General features: G+C 34.2%; 1 protein-coding gene across 1 annotated transcript in view; it reads left to right on the top strand.

Annotated features, from left to right (window-relative positions):
* The first annotated feature begins 552 nt into the window (after nt 1–552).
* The window catches only part of LOC101892598 (cell adhesion molecule Dscam2), a 256,452-nt gene continuing 235,131 nt past the window's right edge, over nt 553–21,873 (top strand). The window contains exon 1 of the mRNA XM_059121268.1: nt 553–939. The gene's annotated coding sequence lies outside the window, so the exon portion shown is untranslated. The remainder of the gene's footprint in view (nt 940–21,873) is intronic.

Below are 21,873 nucleotides of genomic sequence, written 5' to 3' on the forward strand. Positions count from 1 at the left end.
TGTGAAATGTAAATATTAAGCCAAGGGGAATTTTATAAAATAAAAAAAATAAACAAAATAAAAAGAATGAAGTGAATGCCAATAATGACCAATAAAGTGGCGAATTTTCGCCTGAACCCTTTAAAAGCAATGAAGTAAAAATGGAATTCTAAAGAAATTCAAACCAAAAAGTGTGAAGATATTTTGTTGGAGGAAAAAATAACCGAATAAATCAACGGTATAACCAATCAAGCGTTAAGACAAATAAATATTTGGAAAAGAAAACAAAACACGCAAGGAAAGAAAAATAAAATACAAATCTTACCCAAAAAAGCTTACCTAAAAAAAATCTAAATCAAATTCAAACCAAAAGAAAATTATAAAAACTAAAATCTTAAAAAATAACCTAAAAAAAAGAAACAAAAATAACATCCAAATTTTCCCCTCATCAATCATTTCAACAAAATTGGCGAAAAAATCCCATTTTCCATGAAAGTGTAATCAAATAAATTAATTTTTTTTTTCGATTAACTAAAATGCCATAAAATCATCAAATAAAACAAAAAGAAAAAAAAACGAATCGAATTCAATCAATGAATTGAATAAACGTGTGAATTAAATTGCAGATGAATGAAATCAACTACAACAACCCCAACAAAGAAAGAACCTTAATAGACTTTTAAGTGCTAACCAAAAAAAAAAATAAATTTATTGAGTGCAAAATAACTACGACACAAAAGTAACTAAAAGTAAATAAAAAAATTCTTCGCTAAAAACGTAAGCTGTGGCAACAAAATATGTAAAAGGAAATTGAATTTTTTCCATTTTCTCATGCATACATGGGTGTCGCTGTTTGTCTACCGCTGAAATTGTCACACTTGTACAACATTACTATGCCGTTTCCTCTATTTGTGTTTGCCTGCAATTCGGGCACAAGGATTCAACGACAATGAACATAAAGTAAGTCTAAAAGCGATTATCTTGTGAAGCGTATGAGGAAAAAAATTACATTTTTTTCAGTGCAGTTTTCTTTCCTTTTCTTTGGAAAAATATGGGACTTTGAACATTTGTTAAATGTTTTCTATTGCGGTTGGGATAGAAGCATATGAGATTTATTTTGAGAAAATGGGGAAATTTTGGGATGAGATTAGTCAATATTTTTCTGAACAAAGTAGGTAAAAAATTAACCTTAAGAAGAAGCCCTGAAGGAATTTCTAAAAAATTCAAAATTTTCGGGCAGGAAATATGGATAATATTCCTTATAAACCTAAAATGTTTAGCCAGAAATTTTGAAAAAATATTAACAAAAATCCATAATTTATCTTACTTGAAAAAAATATATATTATAAGGACATTCTTAAAATTCCACGATTTTTGTCCAAGAAGACCCCACAAAGAATTTTTTAAAAATTAACAACATATGTATTAAATCTAAAGACATGGTCAAAAAATTCTTAACAAAAAAAAAAAAAAAAAAAAAAAAAATCCTTAAGATTTTTTAACTATAATTTTTGGGCAGGGAGCATTAAATATATTTGTATAAATTCTAAATTTGTTGGGTAGGAAATCAAGAAGATACTCCCAATCGGTTATTTTAGCCAGTAATACTTAAACAATATCCAAGATTTGTTCTAGTAATGTAGTAATGTTCTAATAAGTAATTAAATGTGGTCATGTAAAAATTACCCCTTTTTATACCTCCACCATAGTATGGAGGGTCATTCCGTTTGTAACACGTCGAAGTATACATTTTAAACCCCAAAAAGTATATATTTTTGATCAGCATAAAATTCTATGTCGATTTAGCGATGCCCGTACCTCAGTCTGTCCGTCTGTGTAAATCACTCTAGCTTCCGAAAGATAAGAAGTAGGTTGATTAAATTTTATTCAAATGTATATTATGTCTGCAGGACTTTTGGGCCCAATATATAGGGCTATATTCGGTATTGTAACATAATTTTTAGCGGATATTATTTTTCGGAAAATTTTCAAATTCTTTCCTAATGGTGGAGGGTATTCAAAGTTGGCCCGGCCGAACTAACTGCTTTTTCACTTGTTTCTTACTAGAAAAATCATTAAAAAAATATTTTTGAAATTTGAAAGATTCTTTTTTTAATTCGTAACATATATATCCAAAAAATACTTACAAAACCGAAGACATAGCAAAAAATATTTTCAAAATACACCATTAAAATATCCTGGAATTACAGAATTTATACAAAATCAAGATTTTTTGCCAGGAATATACCTTGTGATAAAAACTTTTTCTTCTTTCCTTTAATGTCAGATATAGGCTATTTCAAAATTTTATCGCTCGGGAGAAGGTACCGTAGAAGTAAACCTATATATCTCATTTTCGCACTAGACCTACATTTAATGAAAACACGTTGAATAGTAACAGTCGGTTTTGCCGATAGATGCCAATATTCGATTATTTAAAATGTATTTTGACTTCTATTATGATTATTCGAATGTTGACCCTCTATGGAATGGGCCAATATTGTCCATTTTGTATCGGACCTAAAAAGATATATAAATTTTGTGATGAGCCAGGTTTGGACCATCACTTCGTATGAAATATGTGATAATTTTTAGAAAATGTGTAAATGTGCGTGAGGTAGCAGATAAAGTCAACCGAAGTACCTCACCCACAAATGGTCAAAGTTTTGAATAACCAAAACTATCATAAATTCCGAAAAAAGCATTCGGATCTCTTCAAGTTATATACATAACTATATTTTTATTAAACCAAGGTCTGGTGTGAAAACGGAATATATCGGTCTACTCCTTTTGGTACCTCCCCCACAAAAGGTCAAAATTTTGAATATACATGAAGCTCGAAAAACGAAAAATTAACATCCGATTCCATTCAGGCTTGGTAAATCTTAATAATTCAAATAAACACAAGATCTGTTATAAAGTTGGTGCCGATCGGACCGTTTCTTCTGGTACCTCCCCCACATAGGGTCAAAGTTTGGAATAACTAAAACGATCATAAAATGCGAAGTAAGAATCCGATTCTCTTCATATTTCACACAGCCCATTACTAACATTACTACATCTACTAACATTCGATCTGTTGTGAATATAAAATACATCTGCCAACCCCTTCTGGTACCTCACAAATAAGTGGTCACAATTTCCAATAATTATATCTGTTTTAATTTGCGATTTATCGAAATGTATGATTTCGCATAAAATTGGATATAAATGTTGGATTTCCTTCAAATTTTGCACATTCCAATATTTTTAACTGTATTAGATGAGGTATGAAAATGGAATACTTTGGTCCGCTATATCTATTACCTCACGCATATTTCCACATTTTCCAAAAATTTCCACATATCTCACAAATAGTAAAATAATGGGCACAACTTTTTTATTTCTCTTAGAAATAAGTTCTGATTTGAAAATTATAGTTTGGCGATAATTTTTATACCCCCAGTCTATAGAGAGTATATATCATTTCATAAGTCTAAAATGAAATAAATAATTTGTTCTTAATTTACACAAAGTATATAGTTTATCAGCAACGTGCATATACCATTTATATGTAGATTTGTGGCAATCTAATTCATATTTCAATACACCATTTTTTAAGCGTTTCAGTGATTTAATAAACTTCATATTACTCAAACGCAAAGTTTTCATTTAAACGAGTGGAGTCCACGGAACTAGACAAAACTAGACTCATTCGTTTGTTCGAAATAGATTGGCACAACTCTATTTATATACATACATATACTAGCTGGCCCGGTCTGTGTTGCCGGCCCGTACTTTTAGTCTTTAATGCATGTTTTTTAAAGCATGATAAATTATAAATCTGACTTATGTAAGCTGCACAATTTTAATTATAAGTAATTTCTGAATAGAAATAAATATTCATGACAAAAACCATAATAGATGTTCATCTACCGTCGGTTTTAGATATTTTGAACAGCCTGATCTAATTTTTCAGCCATAGGCTTTAATTTGAGTGTTAAAAACCTATATGATATAGAAAATCTAGAATAGCCCCATGTGAAAACTAAGCTCAATTTTTGATATTGTAAAGAACTAAGCAACATTTTCTATTGAAATTAGCTGTAATTTGGAATTTGTATTTTCAACGTTTAGAATACCACGCCGCTTGGTATTAGTTTCGTCCACCTCAGAATTGAGGGCAGAATGGTTTCAGAATAGTCAGAGATAATTACTCTTTTACACTCATGACCGTAAGAATGGAATTAATTTTTTGTCATTTTATTTGTGCGTTGGAGACCCCATAAAGTCCACATTTTTCATCATAGTATAATTCAATGACGATTAAGAAAACGTTCGGTCCCGTGCTACTTTCAAATATTCGTAACTTTTTTATATTTCTGCCACAATTGCCGACTGAATGAATCCCAGTTTGACATTTCGGTGTTTATTTCATATAGACGTCCATCCAAAATCTACAAAACCCAACCAATATTCTCTTGACGGTTACAAATTCATTAGAATACAAAATATTCTTTTCTGCCCACACATTGGTTGGGAAAGTGGACTTGGGGGTACACCAATGTGGGGACTATACTTAGATAAATGCCTATACTTAAATAAATGCCCATGTGGACAATTATCGGTTAGATGGTTCTCTACCCCAGAATAGCCTAAATATAATTTTTTTGCCAAGTCAATTCATAAACCAAGACCAAGATGGGCCCTACCCCGAAAATTGAAAATTTTATTAGAAGATGTTTCCCCTAGAAATAGAGATGCCAAATAAAAAAGACTTTTTTTAAGACCTTGTTTGTTTCTTCTCAAATTATTAACATTTCCCGAAATTAGTATGAGGAATATGGTTAAAATGTAAAAAATACTTGAAATTGGTGTTATGACCCATTTCATCCCGCAAAAGCGATATAAGGTATCTTGAATGTTTAGGAAGAATGTATGGAAGGATCCTATTCATACTAACTGTACAATCAGCTCTACTATTTTGTATCCTTTATATTCCGTATTTCACTGATTGCAGTCGCAATGAATATTGAATTTGAGTTCTCATCGATGGGATTATAGTCAGATAAAACAAGTAGGTCCATGTTTTAAAAGGAGCTCCATAACGCCTTGTCGGTAATTTTTGTTTGTTGAAATGTGTTCGCACCTTCCAGCTGAAGCACGATGTTGGTCCTGGAATTGAAAGCTAGATGCCAAATTTAGACTTGAAAGATCGCCATTTAATATCGTATTGTGCACTCATTTCATTTTTGATATTATTCATTCAGAATTTAAAACATTAAAATATGTACTCTTCAATATAGTATGTCAAGAAGAAAAAATGTTCCGCCAAAAATATTTTTTTCATTCACATTTTTATTGGCATATTCCAAAATTGTATGAATTGTAAAAATTCTTCAAGCCGCTCTTGAGTTATAAGCGTAGTAACTAACACAACTTTCTTTTATATGTATAGATTGTTGTGTGAATATTTATTTGACATGCAGTCTCAAAAAAAGCAATTTGTCTAAAACATCTATAATTTCTTCCATTATTATATCAATTAATCTTACATAATATATTCAATGAAAACGAATCAGCATATTCCAAAAATTCAACTTCATTTATCACATTTGACAGTAGGTGCAATGCAGTCGTTTTTCCTCTCTCCAACATCAATCATACGCACCCAAACACCAACCACACACATACATACATACACTGGTGGCCAAAACTAAAGCAACTTAAATCGCAAAGACAATAAATGTCCTGTAACTTTTACAAAAATAAACAAATCGTAATTATTTTTCCAGTTTTAAATGAGGGGTTTAATTCACTTTTAAGAAACTAAAATGACCCAATTTTTGCTTGGTCAAAACTAAAGCAATTTTTTAATTTTTATTTTAAAATAATTAAATTTTGGCTAGTAGTCGATAGCATAACCATTATTTTTGATAGCAGCTGCACACCTATGAGACATTGAATCTATAAAACGCTCAATTTCATCCTTGGGTGTGCTTTTCCAGGCATCCCGAATTCTTTAGAAAATGTTTTGCTTATTTATTTACGAATCTCGCTTGATCTTCCTATCTACGATACTCCAAAGGTTTTCTATGGAGTTTAGGTCAGGTGATTGTACCGGCCATAACAAAACATCAATTTTTGACTCCCGCAACCAATATTTGACAAGTTTGGGATCCTTGTCATGCTGAAACACCCAAATCAGCCGAATATTTTACTCAGCGTAAGGGAACAACGTGATGTCCAACACATCTTTATAAACAAACCGATCCACAACTTCCTTTATTTTATGGATAGGCCCAAGTCCATAGAAAGAAAAACAGCGCCACGCCACTTTTGACCCTCCCTCATGCTTCACTGTACCTTTGCAACACTGCGGCTTGAGTCCTTCATTTTTTGGCCTTCTCACCGTAAAATTTTTCACGTCTGAGCCTTTAATATTAAACGTAGACTCATCCCAGAAATAATGTTTTTCCATTGAGCTTGATTCCACTTAATATTATCGTTTCCGAAAGCCTTTTCGATTTTTTATAAACAGATATAAATGTTTTTTTGATATCTTACGGGCATGCAGACCAGCTGCCACTACTCGTCTACGCACTGATCTCGAGCTTATATCCAATGATTACTCTCTCACCAATCCCGTTGAACTCTTAAATAGTTGTTTTTTATTTCTCTCACAATTTGTGGATCAGTACGGGCTGAAGTTTTTCACGGCCTTCATCCGTTATAGACTGTTACTACTGATCCAGTTTCAAAAAACTTACTTAGTATACAGAAATAATTATGAAATCACATAAATATTTATGAATTATTTCTCGGAAATCATTTTCTGTGATATGTTGTTTTGATAATCACTGATAATTTGCTGTTTTATTCAGGTACTGTATTTGCTACTAGTCATTTTTAAAAATTTTTTGGGGAGTACTTAAAAAACGAAAAGAAAAACACATACTGTTGTAAAAAACATCTCAAAAAGGATTTATGACAAGCGAAATTGTCGAAGGAAGCAAAAAGCGATAAATATCACAGTAAAAACAACTGAAATTGCAGCGGTTATATGAATGTACAACAGAGTTGCTTTTGTTTTGTCCAAGCCAAAATCGAGTTAATTGACTTTACCAAACATTATTTTTTATATAAAAATGAATTTTGGTTTTATGTTTTAGGTTTTTAAAAAGTGAATAAAGTACCTAATTTAGAACAAGAAAAACGTTTTCATTTTCTTAATTTTTGAAGAAGTTACAGGGCATTCATTCTCCTTTTAATTTCAGTTGATTTAGTTTTGGCCACCAGTGTACATACATACTTACATACATGATCAAACCAACATGACCGAAGAAGTCTTTTTTGCAGCAGAGTTTAGCAATATTGAAAGAAAACAATTAATTCCATTAAACCACAAAATGATGTCGAAACTGAATATCAGAATAAGTGATTTGTTTTTTTTTCTTCAGTTTCTTTTTTGCTTTCGAGCATGCTGCAACATGTATGAAAATCCATTACCGGCCATGCTATTTCCACAACATGAATAAGAAAAATGATAAAATTATTCCAGTCGTTTTTTTTTGCTTGCTTGTGGCTCCTACACATTTACTAGATGTGAAGAGAAGAAAACAAAACAAAAGACAACGACAAAAAACACGACATCCGACATTGCAGTGGCAGAAGCCAAATGTAATAAATTTAATGCCACATTCACAACTTGTGACAGAACGTGGTTATTTGCAATGCACTGCGAAATCTAGTCTTATGCGAGAAGCGAGCGAGAGAGAGAGAACATATGTTTCACAAATGAAATATCCGTTTTGTGGCAAGAAGAGGTGTGGGATGGAGTCACCGAGATATGAGACATATAAAGAACTACTATTATGTTTGGGCTGTGGTTTATTGAGCTGGAGATTAATTGATTTTTCTAGTAGATTTCCAGAATATAAAACAATAATTAGAAATGTTTGTTAATTTTGTCTACGAATTTACATAACCGATGCATAAGAAATTAATTTCATACATTATTTTTTTTTTAATTTTTATTTTTTTTAAGTTTCAGATAAAAAAAAAACAACTTAAAAAGTATCAGTCGGGTTTGCCGACAGGTGTGTGCTCTCAGCCTATGTTCGATTATTTAAATATATTTTGACTTCTGTTATGATCAATATGATATAAATATTTCGTCGTGCATGAGATATGTGATAATATTTAGAAAATGTTAAAATGTACGTGAGGTATCAGATATAGTCTACCGAAGTACTCTATTTATATACTTCATCTAATACAGATAAAAATATTGATAAGGGCAAAATTTCAAGAAAATCGAACATTTATATCAAATTTTATTCGAAATCATTAATTCAGACACTTTTAAAAATTTGATCCTTTGTGGGGGAGGTACCAAAAGGAGTGGACCGATATATCCCTTCTTCACAACATATCTTGTGTTTGTAGAAATAATGGGATGTTTGAAATATGAAGAGAACCGGATGCTTATTTCGGATTTTATAAACGTTTTAGTTATTCAAAACTTTGACCCTTTATGGGGGAGATACCAGAACGAATGGTCCGATCTCTACTGTATTTATAAGAGATGCTGTGTTCATAGAAATATTCACATGTGCCAAGTCTAAATGGAATCGGATGTTAATTTCGCGTTTTATGAGTTTCATGGATATTCAAAATTTCGACCTTTTGTGGGGGAAGACCCATCGGACAATCGGATTCTTACATCAGGGGAGGTACTTGATGGAGTGAACCAAAATCATCCATTTTTGCACCTGACTTAGCACAGACGCAAATATTAGGATTGACAAAGTTGGAGTAAAATCGACTATCCTTTCTCTCTCTGTGCAGTAAATTATTTTATTCGAAAATTTCGATCCTTGTGGGGGAGATACCAGAAGTAGTGGACCGAACTCGATCTAAGTTTAACAAAAATTTTACGATGTACCAAGACTGGACCAAATCGGATACTCCCTTCGAGAGATATCTTGCGCACCAGCCAGATAGACGTACGGACGGACGATTGGACAGACATCGCTAGATAGACTAAAAAAATGTCCTGAAACGGATTTTGTCCAAAGAAACCTAAGGTCTAAAACAGTTATTTCGACTAGGCACGTTTTGACCGTATCAAATGATATATACCCTCTTTGCCCATATGGCTGAGGGTATAAAAACACTTAAGCGAACTAGATTGTCAAAACTCTATGTCTGTAAATGGTAATTTATATAAAAGTATGTCTGTAAATGCCGAAATTCAAGTTCTGTAAAAAGTTCTCTACACTCATCAAAATACCGAATATCGGAAGGATAGGGGCTATAGCAATATAGGGGCTAAAGCAGGACTTTTTCTGTCCAAAACTATGTCGACATCTCCATATATAAACGCTACAAACCAACAGTGACCTCAATATCAAATTTCAGAATTTCAGCTCTATCTCTTCACACAATACCAAATTTAATATTACTAAATTTGGTATTGGGTGAAGAGATAGAGCTGAAATTCTGAAATTTGATATTGAGATACGCATATTCAAAAGAATCAGCACTGATCTAAAAAAGTACCAGTTTTAGTACACATTTCCAAAATCCTCCACATATCTCAATTCTGGATAGCAATAGAGACCTCAGTATCACATTTACTGATTTCAGATCTATTTCTTCACTCAACACAAAATTTTGTGGGTTTCCAATCCCACTCCAAGTATCAAGTTAGGATAGAACGGTTATCTAAATATTAAATATCAGAACAATTATAGCACGCATTTGCAAAACCACAATCAAATACCAACCGCGACATCTATATCGAATTTCAGAATTTCAGCCCTATCCCTTCACCCAATACCAAATTTTGTACTATTTAGTGCTTTTCGTAAAATTATATTATATATTTCCAAAACCACCTCCATATCTCAAACCTAGATACTAAATATATACCTCAATATCAAATTTCGGGATTCCAGCCTAACCAATTTAGTACCACTAATTACTTTTCGAACAATTATAGCCAACATTTCTATAACCACATCTATATCTTAGCCGCGGACACCAACACTGACATCTATATAAACTGTCACACACATTTCCAAAACCACCTCCATATATCTATACCCTACACCAATAGATATTTCAATACCAAACTTGAGGATTCCAGAATTATTCCCTCAGCCAATATCAAAAATAGTACCGTTTATTCCTTTTCTACAATTGTAGTACTCATTTCCAAAACCACCTCCATTCTTAGCCCACAGACACCAACAGTTACATCTGTATTAAATTTCAGGCATTCAGCTGTACCCTTTCACTCAACACTAAAATTTAGTACTTTTCGTACAAAAATATGGCCCATTTCTAAGCCGCCGCGAAAATTTCAAACACAGAATGCAACTGCTACCTAAATATCAAATTTCAGAACTGTATCAATATCCCTCCGCCCAATACCAAATATATTAATTTTCATACAATTATTGTACACACAACCGAAACCACCTCCATGCTAATACAAATTTTGAAACGGCAAGCACTATTTTTTCACACAATACAAATTTGTACTAAATAATGTACTACTTAGTACTTTTTCTGCACTTATCATTTTCAAAACTACTTCCAACAGGGACCTACCACCAACAAGGACCCCAATTCAAAATTTTCAAAATGTCTGCTCCATCCGTTCAATATAAACCCAATTTAGCACCATTTAGTACAGTATGCACACTCAGAACACATTTCCAGAATCACTTTCATATATCAAACTTACTGTCCAATATTGATTCTGATACCAAATTTTAAGTTTGTAGCTCCATCCATTCACATAATCCATCCATTCAGATAATGGTACTATTTTAGAAGCACTACTATAGAAGTTTTGTAAGAAATTGTCGTTATCTTAAGGTTCGAATTTCCAACAACCATCTATTCTGCACTCCAGGAGTGACACTCACTCCATATTCCACCTGTTTCCGGTCGTCCAGCTCAAAGTATTAAATTTTTACCACATTTTAGTGCTTTTCGTATCCTTTTAGTATGAATTTCCAAAATCCAGCCATATCGCACCAAGACTGACCTTCATACAAAATTTCTTTGGTGAGATGAAAAAACTGCAACCAACTTCAGACTGCTGTCATTTCTGAGCCACTCGTCCGACAGCTGTTAAAATTATTCCAGTGACAGCTCATTATATTGTTTACAAGCGTACAAAAGCATTTTGGTGATGGAATTTAAGCGTGATAGTGTAATATTTTTATATATGGCTGAAAACCCATAAGTGGCTATAGATAGAGCACTCCAGAATTTAAATGTGAATATATCATTTGTGTCTCGTACCATCGCTCGTTACCGTGATACCGGTAGCGTAGCCCAACGTCAAAAAAGTGGACGGGAGGAAACAGGAACATCAGCAGAAATGGTTAGAAAAGTAAAGAAGCGATTTGATCGTAACACACGTCGAAGTGGCCGAAAAATGGCTCGTGATCTGAACATATCGCAATATTCCATTCCGCAAATATTGAAACATAAGCTCGGGATAAAGCCATTGAAATTCCAAAAAGTGCAAGAACCTACACCGCAACAGAAAGAAAATAGACTCAAGAGAGCTGAAGTGTTGCTTCGCTTTGCCGAAAGTGGTGAACAGCCGAATTTGGTTTTCTCCGATGAGAAAACATTCGTTGTTCAGCAGTTTGTAAACAAACAACCTTCGGTTGGCCACCAGAACTCAAGGGCCGTCCATGGTGGGCCACCATAACAGCCGATGGTCGCTCTCCGCTCGTATTAATCGACAGTGGCATCAGAATATATGCGGAATATTATCGCGAAAATATTGTGGTGGGTAAAGTTGGCACTAGAAAATACCAAAGTGTCGATCACCTCAAGCAAGCTCTTGGCCGGGAATGGGCCAGAATACCGCAGAGCAACATTCGGGGAGCGTGTGGCGGTTTCATTGTTAGTTGGAAGGCCATAATTTGTGCCAAAGGTTGCCAATTAGAACAAATCAGAACTTATTCTAAAACTTGATGCTATTTCCGACATTTTCTGCCTTTATTCAAAAAATTTAAAAATTATGGCATTCGACTTTGTTGCATTTTTTTTTTCATCTGACCCTGTAGATTAAGTCAATAAACCAATTCGAAAATTCACCACCCATAACAAGAAAATCCCATATAGATTTCAAATATGTCACTTTGTCATTCAATCAGTCATTGCTCTCAATTTGTTGTTGTATTTTCATTTCTCTCAAAGCATTTTCAACTGCATATAAATAATTTGATTTTAATCTCCATTCAAATTAACCGTATACCCGCGCTAAGTGATAGCAGAATTTTGCTAATATTTTAGCATATTTGGCACTCGGTTTTTTTTTTATTATCCTTTTATGGCATTTTCCTCGTTTTTTGCTTTGGTGATGATTTTAATATAGCCACACATATGTCGCGTTTAAACTATTTCGCCAAAAAAAGAAACAAAACCAAAAAATATAGACAAGTTTGTTTTTGTAAAGTGACACATTCATACATGCCACACACACACACACACACAACACATGCAGAGAAAGAGAGCGATATAGAAAAACAAAGATAAAATATAACCTGTATGACAACTATATTGGCTCTAGAATTTGTGACGTTTCATTTACTCCGAGCGGTGTTTATCCGTATGTGGCGCGATAGTGACAATATTGTAGGTGGGGTGTAAGAGGAGTTTTGGGTTTTGATATATAGAATTCATATTTATTTTTTATGCCTACGCAGTCCTTTCGAGGTTTCCTCTGAATCTATTCAAGAAGCAACTGAATTTTTTCTAGCGCTAATCCTATTAAATTAATTAATGTCTCAGGTTACCTACAGTTTTGTATCCCTAACGCTGTCTCAGGAGCAATAAATAGACCATTTACTTTTCAGCTAAAATTCATTCCATTGACTTTACAAATTGTTTTCTATTTTTTCCATTCCAATTTCCATTCTCGAAACTTCACATGAGACCCCACTCATCGTTCACACGTTAATTCACATATCCACAAAGTGCCGCCGCGTCACACATGTGAATAGGAATGAAATTTCAAACTGCAGTTCTATTTCGAATCAGGCTTTATGAAATAGTTGGGGTTTTTTTATTCCCCGGCTGCCGTTCGTTTTTTAACTGTATCTTTGTTTTTTTTGTGTCGTCAATGATTTTCATAGACTCGGCATGCATCCGCACCCGTAGCGTTGTTAGAGACAAATTGTTTTGGCATTCTGCCAGCAAATTATTATGGCAGTGAACAGCGAGAACATCATAGCCAAATTCATTTATTTTGTTGTGTGTGTTTTTTTTCGTTGGTAAAGTTGGCAGTTTTAATACATTTTGTAAATACAGGTAGACGTGGCTATAATGGCGCAGTTGCTTGTTTTTGTTCTAAGTTTGGGTAGATTTTATTTTTGAAGCAGATAGTAACCAGTATAGGTTATTTCTTGTCATAAGAAATGGTACCCGTTACTAACTCAAAAGTTGAAAAAATTCCGCCGAAAAATGTGACGTAAGCTCAAAAATATCTAATATTGTTCGGCATAGTTATATGGGGCTTTACGAAAATGTGTGCCCGTGTAGAGATTTTGCTTTCTTTCAGAGGCAATAGTACCTATTTTCTACATCAAATACCAACTTTGAAACAATTCCGGTGTAGGGTGTGGCTAAAATCATGGAAATACAAAATATCGGGAGGTAGAGTTATTTAGGGACTATACCAAAAATTTGTCCCCATACGGACAGTTATCTGAAAGAATTTTCGACATACTGAGAACACAAACTGTGAATTCATAGCAAATTCGGTTTAAAACTATGATGGAAACACTGAAAACACCTTTAATCGTTGTATACCTTTGTGACCCGTTTTCAATATCAAAATGCCTACGGACCTAAAGTACATCTTAGCAACACATTTTAAACTCACTTTGAAAGCAAGAGTAATTTTTACTGACTGAGTTTTTCAATTCAATTCAATTTTATTTATCCAATAAATATTTTCTATGGAACATATAATACAATTTTTGAGATATATCATAGTGATTTACAGCAATTAAATTTCATGTAATAATTTATAAATAAGAGCACTACATTTTAATTGATTTATAGGAAAAAGGATACAAAAAAACTACAAAAAAGACTTCGAATAAATTTAGAAAATATATTGATTAAAATTGATTATATAAAAATAACAAATTTTAATACAATAAATTTCAATTTGATAATTTTAATTTGTCATATAAAATATATTAAAATTCTTCTATACATTCTCTTATCTTAGAATAACGAGATGTCGAAACTTTTATAAAAAATTTATCATTGAGGCGTTTTATGAAATCGGCGAATAGTTCATATCCAGTTTTTGTCGTAAATTATCTTCAGGCATTTATTTTGAATTATCTGGAACTGTTTTATATGCGATTTCGCAGCTCTATACTAAATAGGGGACGCGTAAGACAGAATTGGCCGTATTACACCTTTATATAATAAATTTTTGTTTTCCAAGCATAATTTGGATCTTCTATTCATGAAGGGCCATAAGGCTCTAGAGGCTTGTAGCGCATTGCGGCACGATGATTGGACATGATATTTAAATGTCAGTTTTTTGTCCAGTGTTACTCTGAGATAATTTATTTCATCGGCGATGCTAATTTCATTTCTATACAACCGTAATTGTCTTCTTAGAGGCTTGTTGAATGGGAATATTTTTGCTTGAGTTTTATTATAGTTCAATTTGACTTTCCATTTGTTGAAATATTTGTTGCACGCCATTAAGCTTAACTCCATTTTTTAAGGAGAGCCGATGATAATTTACTAGAAGATATGAGTGCAGTATCGTCTGCGTAGTATGCAGTATCAATTTCACGATGTATAAATGGAATATAGCGTGGGAGATACTATGGAACCTTGTGGAATTCCAGCTGGAATATTTTTAAATGAAGACCTACTTCGGTTAACTGCAACAGCATATGATCTATTTTTTAGGAAATGTGCAATAATTTTACAGAGGCAGATGGGTAAATACGCCTTCACCAATTTATATAGGAGACCATTGTGCCATACTGTGTCAAATGCTTTTTCTATATCAAGAAGAATTAATCCCGTCGATTTTCTTCTATTTCTGTTTTTAAGTATTTTGTTTTTTAAACGGACGGTTGGGCTGTGGCTTTTCTTGAATTGGTAATCAGAAATTATGTTCAATTCAGCTGCATGATTTTTTAGATGATCAAGAAATTCTGGCTTCTAAAATGAATATTACCAGAAGTAACAAACGGAATTACAATCATAATGTACCCTCCAGGGTATAAAAGAGCAACTATGTATGGTTGGACTTACATAAGAAATATTCTGCAGAAAGGATTTGTGTACTCTGAGAACCTGCGACATTCAATTGATACACATTTTTCGAAAAATGAATTTGAAACCTTCAAAATAATTTTATTTTTATTTTATTAGATGTACAGGGTGAGATAAAAAAACTGCAACAAAGTCAAAAATCTTAATTTTTTCATTTTTATACTACAACACTATGTGTGGGTATTAAAAGTTTGATTGGGCCAAAAATTATGTAACACCTTGAAATATTGGTTTCCCACGTAGGAAAGTATATATGGATCTTCCTATCTCGCCGAGCGGAGTCGATCTAGCCATGTATGTCCGTCTGTCCATGTTAATTTGTAATCACTCTACAGGTCGCAATTATGGTCCGATCTTCACAAAATGTAGAATGGAGGTGGGGTTAGAGCCAGAATAGAACCCTATTGCTTTTGGAGATGATCGCATAATATTTAGGGGTTGAAATGGACCAAAAACGGAAAAATTTCATGATTTTGCAGTTGCTCTACAGGACGCAATTGTAGACCAATCGACGCAGAAGTTAGCATGGGGCTAGAACTTAGGGCTGGGCATAAGCCTTCCAATTTTGATGGTCATCGGGTAATATTTAGTGGGTGAAATCGACCATAACATTTGTGTTAAATAAAAGTCAAATTTTCCATTGAACCGCGAATATTTTTAGTCCCGGCGAAATCAAAAATAGACGAACAGGTCAATCCTGACCGTTACGTCGATGCCGATAGTAAATATATTGGATATATATAGCGAAATATATATAATGTATATATACAAAGGAAGGGGATGTGAGCTAGAATACTTTTAACTCAAGAATGGCTGGACAGATTTTGACAAATTTTCTCAAATCAGAATGCCATCTTGGTATAAAAAAAACAAAATCTAAAAAAATCGCACAAAAAGATGCCAATAAAGATGTTAAAATAGATTTTGTAGCAATTTTTGACATTTTTTATTTTTTCATATTTTTTATCGCATGCTATTTTTTCATTTTTTGAAGTATACATTTTGTAATATTTTTTCACCTTACAACACAGACTGGGGTTATTATATATAGATTGCAATTATTGTCCAATCCTCACGAAAATTTTCACAATGGGTTAGGGTTAGGGTCAGAAGGACTAGGCCTATTGTTTTCAAAGACGTTCGCAATATATTTAGGGGTTGAAATAGAAATAGAAACCGCAGGAAACGAAATCTCGCATGAAGTTAGAGTTTAGGACAGCGGTTAGAATGGACCACTACTTTTGTGTGAAAAAATACCAGCATTTCTTACAGGCGAAATACACAAAGGGTGAACTTTTGGATTTTTATGCTGATTTCGTTGACGAATATAGCCAAATATCGTAGACGAACAAATCATATAGATGAGTCTAAATTTGGAGGTACAGAGGGGATTCTTGCTTTTGGAGATGATCGCAAAAAAATTACAGAAAAAATGCCTGATCATGGAATTGAAAACAATCGACACGCCTGAGAAGAGAGTTAAGGACAGGGAAGAGTTCTGGCATTTTGGATGACCATTGCATATATTTAGCACTAACAGCACGACGGGTGCGTAAATATTGGGCAAAGGTCCCTGGTCAAAATGCTAAGGGTAATTTTGTGACATAATTTCAAAAGCGAAATCTTCCAAAATAGATTTGGACATAAGGGAGCTTCTAACATATTGTAGTGTTGTAGGGTATCACATGGTCGGCCCCGCACGACTAGAGCCTTTGCTTACTTGTTTTAATTTCATTAAATGAAAGAAAGATTTGTTAAAATTGGTCACCTTTGGCACGAATTATGGCCTTCAAATGGCCAACGAAACCGTCACACGCTGCCCGAATGTTGCTCTGCAGTATTTTGGCCCATTCCCGGCGAAGCAATTGCTTGAAGTAATCGACGCTTTGGTATTTTTTTAGTGCCAACCTCGCTTTACAAAATACTCCAGACACAATAGTCCAACGGATTGGTATCCGGAGATTTAGTTGGCCATTGCGCGCTGGAAATGAAGCGAGGAACCTCATTTTTTAACGATTCTGCTGTGTCCTTTTGGAATGTCCAAGGTCTGCAGCCAAAACGTTTGCGTGCCCAAGGATTTAATACACCCTCCAGAATATTTTCGCGATCATATTCGGCGTTTATTCTGATGCCACTGTCGATTAATACGAGCGTAGAGCGACCATTGGCTGTTATGGCCGGCGCTTAAGTTCTGGTGGCCAACGGAAGGTGAACATTTTCAGCTGACCTCTTTGGCAAGTTTGTTTACAAACTGCTGGACAACGAATGTTTTCTCATCGGAGAAAACCAAATTCGGCAGTTCACCACTTTCGGCCAAGCGAAGCAACTCTTTAGCTCTTTTGAGTCTATATTCTTTCAGTTGCGGCGTAAGTTCTTGCACTTTTTGGAATTTCAATGGCTTTACCCCGAACTCATTTTTTTATTTGCCGAATGGAATATTGCAATATGTTCAGCTCACGAGTTATTTTTCGGCCATTGTGACGTGAGTTTCGATCAATTCGCTTCTTTACTTTTCGAATCACTTCTGCTGATGTTGCTGTTTTCTTCCGTCCACTTCTTTGACGTCGGGCAACGCTACAAGTATCACGGTAACGAGCGATAGTACGAGACATAAAAGATTTATTTAAATTTAAATGCTTGAGTGCTCTAACGATAGCCACTTGTGGTGTTTCAGCCAAATATAAAGAAATCACACAATCACGCTTGAATTCCATGACGAATAACTTTTTTTCTGGAAAATTCTCACCAAAATGCTTTTGTACGCTAGTAAACAATATAATGAGCTATCACTGGAATAATTTTAACAGCTGTCGGACGAGTGGTTTAGAAATGACAGCAGTCTGAAGTTGGTTACATTTTTTTCATCTCACCCTGTATATATCGCTTAATGCGCGAACAATATTCCTCAAAAACATAATTCTGACGTACCCAGAATCCACTGTATACAAGCAGTCAATGGACCACCATTTGTAGTTTTTATGTACACGCTAATGTGTAGCTCAAAAGCTGATAAGTCTTGAACAACGTTAAGAAAATTCAACACATTTCATAATACCATTAAATATTATTTAAATCCGAATTTGATAATTTCTTTTTTATTAATTTTAACGCTCTTCCAAAATCAAGGTTATTTTAAAACTCCCCTAATAGACCACAACTTTTCAGCCCACATTCTCCGTATATATGCAAGGATTACTATCCATTTGTTTCCTTGTTTTAGTTTCTCCGTACGTTTTTTATTTACTTTTTGCTCTTCGCACACATACACACACACACACACTGACACACACTTGCAAATTTCGAAATAATCTCATGAATGTTGGCATTTAGTTTGCATGACTGTGACCAACAAAATAACGAGGTAATCATCTAAAATGATTTGTTATGTTTTGATATTAAAATATTGCTCCATGATATCGTTTGGGTTGTTCGTTCCTCTTTTGCTTCATCTTCATCGTCGTACGTCTGCTGCTGCTGCGGCTTCATATTTCCCAAATGCCAAGCGATAGAAATTAAGAATTATGACTAAGGCATTTAAAATTGGACCATAACTATTCGAATGAATGACTGATTAAAATAAATGATAAATAATGTGCAAGATATGTTTGGAAGAAGGATTAGAATGAAATTGAGAAACGATTATTTATTGTTTTTGGGGCGAGAATATAATTCGCAGTTGAGTTTGGACAACACATTATTTGATTACCGAGAAATTTATTATGGTTGTCTTCCACTCTTAAAGTTATGCAAAAAGTTAAGAGGGGAAGAACAGTAGAGCCGGGACTCTGCCAATAGCTAAAATTTTGCACACATGTTTATTTTTCCAGTAGGCAGGTTAAGTTCGTGAATGGGCCATGTAGGTCCACGTTTTCATATAGCCCCCATATAACGGTACCTCCCGATATTCGGTGTTTTGATAATTTTAGCGACATTATTCACCGGAATTGTTTCAAATTTGGTATTTGAAGTTCGAAATGGATACTACACCATAAGACAGAAAATTGTTTGTGCAAGTCCACGTCTTCGTATAGCCCCCATATAACGGTACCTCCCGAAATTCGGTATTTTTATGATTTTAGCGACATTATTCACCGGAATTGTTTCAAATTTGGTATTTGTAGTTCGAAATGGATACTACACTCTAAGACAGAAAATTGTTAGTGTAGGTCTAGGTCTTCGTATTGCCCCCATATAACGGTACCTCCCAATAATCGGTATTTTTATGATTTTAGCGTCATTATTCACCAGAATTGTTTCAAATTACGTATTTAGAGTTAGTTATAGGTCTATGCAGGTCCGGGTCTCCGTATAGGCCCCATATATCAGTACCTCCATATATTCGGTATTTTGACGATTTAAGGTACAATACCCACCGAAATTGTTTGAGATGTGGTATTTGAAGTTCGTAATGGATGCTACAGCCTGTGACAGAAAATTGTCTATGCAGGTCCAGGTCTTCGCACAGCTCCGATATAACGGTACCTCCCTATGTACGATATTTTGATGATTTTATCTACATTATTCACAGTTTATTTCAAGTTTCGAATTTGAATATGGTAATGGCTTATGAAAAACAAGGCCTATGTAGGTAAAGGTCGTATTGACCCCAATATAACGGCTATATTCGGTATTTTTAAAATTTTAACAGAATTGTTTAAGGACTTTATTTTTTTTAAGGGTATTCAAAGTTTGGCCCGGCCGAATTTACTGTTTTTTAAGTGGTTACTCTTTACACTTCCCAAAATTTCTACCAACGAGTCAGAACATATTTAAATAAACGGAAAAACATATGTTTGGGGTATACATCTGTTGACAAAACCGAATAATACTTTGTAACTACAATGGAGGGTATATTAAATTTGTCATTCTGTTTGCAACACCTCGTCGGAGACCCCAAGAAGTATACATATTCCTGATCAGAATAAAATCATAAGGCAATTTAGCGATGTCCGCCTGTCTGTTTATAGAGTCCATTTTATTTAATCTAGAGCTTTGAAATTTTAGCACAAGGCTGATTGGTATTGAAAATGGGCTATAATGGTCCACGTTCAGGTATATCACCCACATATCGGTACCAATAGATTTTCGGTATTTTGAAGGTTTCTGCCACCATTTTCAACCAAATCGGATGAGCCTTGACATTTGGTGTTCTTGTTAGGTCAGTTCTCCCTGAAAAAATATTCACTACAGGTCCACTAATTGGTATAGATATGTTCAGGTGGATCTTCCTTTCTCACCGAGCTGGGTCGATCTAGCTATGTGTGTTCATTCGTCTGTTCACACCTTATTTTCACGAAATTTTACATGGAGCTGAGGTTAAGATCAGAATATAAGCCTATTGTTGGGGGAGATGATTGCAAAACATTTAGTGGTTGAACAGGACCAAAAACCGAAACATTTCCAGATTTCGCAGTTCCGGGGAAATCACAAATACATTAAAAGGCCACTTCTGACGATTATAGTGATGCCAATAGCCAAGAAATCAGATATATAGCAAAATAAGTACAATATATATGTAAAACAAATAGATATTAGTTATTCTGCTTATAAGCAAAGAACCGCTGGACTGACTTTCAAAATTCTCAAAAATTAGGAATGGCATCTTGTCAAATAAGAAAATCGCGTAAACAATAAAAAAGTGAATATTTTCTGTTACATTTTTTCAATGTTTGTCATATTTTTTATCGCATGCAATTTTCTCAATTGGACTTACAATTTTGAATTTTACATTTTTTAAAGTTATTCTGCACTCCACAACACTATATGTTGTGGGTATTATACACAGGTCTCAATTATCACCCGATCCTCAGGAAATTTTGCATGGGGGTATGGCTAGGGTCAGACTTAAGACCACTTGCTTTTGAAGATGTACATTTAGGGGTTCAAATGGACAAAAAAATAATTAAAATTTCCCTGATTTTGCAGTTGCTATACAGGTCACAATTGAAAACCAATCTACACGGAATTTTGCCCAAGAAGAGGGTTAAGGACACCGAAGAAGTCTAGCATTTTGAATGACCATTGGATTATAATTAGCTATAAAATGTGAACCACAATTTTCGTGTGAAATTGTTTTCAAAACATAACAACACGACGGAGTGTGTAAATATAGGGTAAATGCCTCCTCTTGGCAGGGCTCTAAGCCATCATTTTTAAAACGAAATCTTCTAAAATGGATTTGGACAAAGGGCTTCCAACATATTGTAGTGTTGCAGGGTATCACATGGTGGGTCCCACATGACTATAGCCTTTGCTTGCTTGTTTTAATTTTGTTTTAAGAGACACCGTTTTTGTATTTGAGCGATACATGTTTACTAGACTTTATGAAATTCTAAAACATTTTAGCAAAGACTTCGGGGCCGACCATGTGATACCCGACAACACTACAATTCGTGATTTCGCACGGATTAAAAATATTAGCGGTTTAATGGAAAACTTTACTTTTATTTAACACAAATGTTATAGTCTATTCACCCGCTAAATATTACCCGGAGACCATCAAAATTGGAAGGCTTCTGTCCAGCTCTAAGCTCTAGCCCCATGCTAACTTCCGCGTCGATTGCA

The sequence above is a fragment of the Musca domestica genome, unplaced genomic scaffold (assembly GCF_030504385.1).
Source record: "Musca domestica strain aabys unplaced genomic scaffold, Musca_domestica.polishedcontigs.V.1.1 1, whole genome shotgun sequence".
NCBI lineage: Eukaryota > Metazoa > Arthropoda > Insecta > Diptera > Muscidae > Musca > Musca domestica.